Source organism: Panthera pardus, unplaced genomic scaffold (assembly GCF_024362965.1).
Source record: "Panthera pardus isolate Hobbes unplaced genomic scaffold, ASM2436296v1 HiC_scaffold_16, whole genome shotgun sequence".
NCBI lineage: Eukaryota > Metazoa > Chordata > Mammalia > Carnivora > Felidae > Panthera > Panthera pardus.
The window spans coordinates 135,591,828-135,595,601 of NW_026526721.1; positions in this window are offsets into that span (position 1 = coordinate 135,591,828).

Genomic DNA, 3,774 nt, shown 5'->3' on the forward strand with positions numbered 1-3,774 from the left:
GAGCTTTGCTATCTGCCACAATGATTCTCAAATTTAGAGACATGTCACAATCATCTAAGGAAACTTGCGGGGGGGGGGGGGGGGATACAGATTCCAGGCACCACACCACCAATTCCACCAATCCTACCTATGTACAATGACTCTGATGGACACCAAAATTTAAAAGCCACTAATTGGGTAAATGAGAACCCCTAGCAGGATGTCCTCCTAGTCCATGGTCCAGCATCACAGCATGGTAGGAAGGGAAACAGAACTTTAGGACAGTTGACCATGAAGGTACTTTTCAACACTCATTCCCCTTCATATGGATTGTAATTCTAGAATTGTATTCCATACAGCAACACAGCTCAGGGGAAAATGGAGGCATACTGCAGGGGAAGTGTGATAGGAAATAACCTACCATAAGTTCCTAAGAAAGCGCAGAATTTTCACTATGGCTCTTAAGTCATAAACTAAAAGGGATCATAGAAATTATTCTGGAACGATGTCACCAAATGGCAAAGTAGCCCCAGCCTCCACCCCTGACAAAGATGAACAATTAGACAGCTATCCACAAACACGAGCAGCCCTGAGAGAGGTCAGGAGTCCACCCAAGAAACTTCAGCAACACAATGGAACAAAAAACCTGAGAATAACCACACGAAAAGGGAAGGAAAAATTGTTTCCTTTTGCCTGCATCATTCTATCCTCCAGACTGGTTCTGAAGAACACAAGAGGTAACTCCCCAACTAGAAAGAGTTCTCCCCCCCCCAGAAAAGGGAGAGCAGAGTGAGTGACGAGCTTTGCCAGCCTTTCGGGACCACTTTGGTTTTTACTCCATGCAGAGACTGACAAAGCTGAGGCACATAGAATTGGCTAGGAACAAGGATGAAGGGCAGGAGCTACCAATATCAGCCATGGGCAGAAGTGACCATGGTTCCTAGTGCCCTGCTCTGCAGAGAACACAGCTACTTTCACCCCTGAAGAAACCAATGACCGTTACAGCTATGGACGCATGCAGATTTCACTGATCCTTACCTCACAGGTATTCACACTCAACAGATACCAGCCATCTGAGTCTCTTCTAGCCCCCCACCAAAGTCTGGGATCCAGGCCAGCAGCCACGGCATGGCATGGACTAGGCAGTCCTCTGCAGCTGCATGAATGCAAAATACCACTCTAGACACCCACAGCTAACCCCCACTACTGTGTGTACACTCGGGGCGAGCCCACCTAGCCATGCACTTGCACACCGCAAGTCTGGCTCCCATCAGCCATTTCTACGGCTGGGTGCGTGCCCATGGTGAGATCTTGCAGCCATAGAAGTACAAACAGACAGCAAAGGCCCTATAGCTGCTTGTGGACCTGGACTCAGCCCTACCTCCAGTTGCTGGCCTATAGCACCGCATGCACTTACAGCAAGCCCCCCAGCAGTGCACCTGCGTGCACCCACCCGATCTTTGTCACCAGCCTCCACTGCTCTGTGCATGCTGTTGGGAGACCCTGCAGCTGGTACACCAACAGCCAGGGCCATCGAGGCTGCCAGTGTACCCACAGCTGACCCAAGCCTTTGCTGCTGGCCCTGGCCCAGTCCTTCTCTTTATACAAGCAACTGCAACTGGCCCCCACAGTTCAGTGCGTGTGCACAACCAGCTCCGGCCCTAGCTGCTGGACCTGGAGGCACTGCTGAGGACCCCAATAGCCCTTGCAACCACTATGGAGCCCCACAACACTTGACAAGGACCACACACTTGTCAATGCTATGGACCCAAGCAGCCTAACATCAAACCCTCCTGAACCAAGAGTCCCTACACATCCCTGTACTTAGCATCCTGCAGGACTAGAACCAGGGTCACAGCACATTCCAGCATGCCCCCACCTGCGGGTGAAGGCCTTTCTTTATGGACGCCAATCCATAAAGTCTTGAAGAGGTGACTGCTTCTTCAAATAAAACAAAAGACAAAAATCACGTGATAATCTCAATAAATGCAGAAAAAGCATTTTACAAAATATAACATATTTTCATTATAAAAATATTCAAAACATTGGATATAGAAGGAATACACAGCAACATAACAAAGGCCATTTATGACAAGCCAATAACTAGCATCATACTAATGGTACAAAGCTGAAAGCTTTTCCTCTAAGATCAGGAACAAGACAAGGGTGCCCACACTCACCACTCCTATTAAACATAGTGCTGAACAATTAGGCAAGAAAAAAGAGATAAAAGACATCCAAATCAAAAGGAAAGAATAAAATCATCTTTCATTGCAAATGATATGATCTTATATAGAGAAAATCCTAAAGACCCACCAAAAAACTGTTGGATCTACTCAACAACTTCAGTAAAATTTCAGGACACAAAGTCAACACACAGAAATTAGTTGCATTTCTATATACTAACAAACAATATGTGAAAAAGAAATTTAAAAAACAATACCATTTGCAATAGCATCACAAGCAATAAAACACTTAGGAATAAATGTAACCAAGGAGGTAAAAGATCTTTACATCAAAAACTAGAAGACTTAAATGAAAGAAATTGAGGACGACACAAACAAATGGAAAGAAATCTCATGTTCATGGATCAGAAAAATTAATATTGTTAAATGGCCAAAGATCGAAGGCTATCTATGGATTCAATGCAATCCCTATCAAATTTCCAATGGAATTTTTCACAGAAATAGAAAAGACAATTCTAAAATCTGTATGGAACCACAAAAGACCCTAAAGAGCCAAAAAAAAAAAATCTTGAGATAGAACAAAGTTGGAGGTATCACACTTCCTGAGTTCAAACTGTATTATAAAGCTACAGTAGCAAAAACAATATGGTACTGGCATAAAAATAGACACATAGACCAATGGAACAGAATTCAGAACCGAGATAAATGCTCAATATACAATCAACTAATATTTGACAAGGTAATCAAGAATACTCAATGGGGAAAGGATAACCTTTTCAACAAATAGCGTTGGGAAGAATGGATAACCACAGGTAGAAAAATAAAACCAGACATCTATTTTACATCACTCAAAAATGAATTTGAATGGATTAAAGACTACAATTTAAGAAATCATTAAAGGAAGGAAAATCATAAAGGAAATCATAAAATTCCTTGAAAAACAAAACTTTGGGAATAGCTCTTTGACATCTTTCTTGGCAGTTATTTTTAGTATATGACATCAAAAACACAGGCGACAAAAGCAAAGACCAAATATGACTACATCAAACTATAAAGCTTCTACACAGGAAAGGAAACCATCAACAAAATGAAAAGGTAACTTACAGAATAGAGGAAAATTTTTGCCAACCATATATATGATAAGGGACTGGTATCTAAACTACAAAAGAACTCCTACAACTCAATAGCAAGAAAACAATCATTAAAATTGGTCACAGGAGTTGAATAGACATTTCTCTTAAAAAGACATATAAATGGCCAACATGTACATGAAAAGATGCTTAACATCACAAATCATCAGGGAAATGCAAACCAAAACCACAATGAGATATCACCTCACACCTGTTAGAATGGCCATGATGAGAAACAGAAGAGGGGCACCTGAGTGACTCAGTTGGTTAAGCATCTGACTCTTTATTTTGGTTCAGGTCATGGACTCATGGTTCATGAGATTGCGTTCCAAGTTGGGCTCTGTGCTGACAGAGTGGAGCCTGCTTGGGATTCTCTCTCTCTCCCTCTCTCTCTCTCTCTGCCCTTCCCCAGTTGTGCATGCTCTTGCTCTCGCTTCCTCTCTCTCTCTCTCTCTCTCAAAATAAATAAATAGACTTTT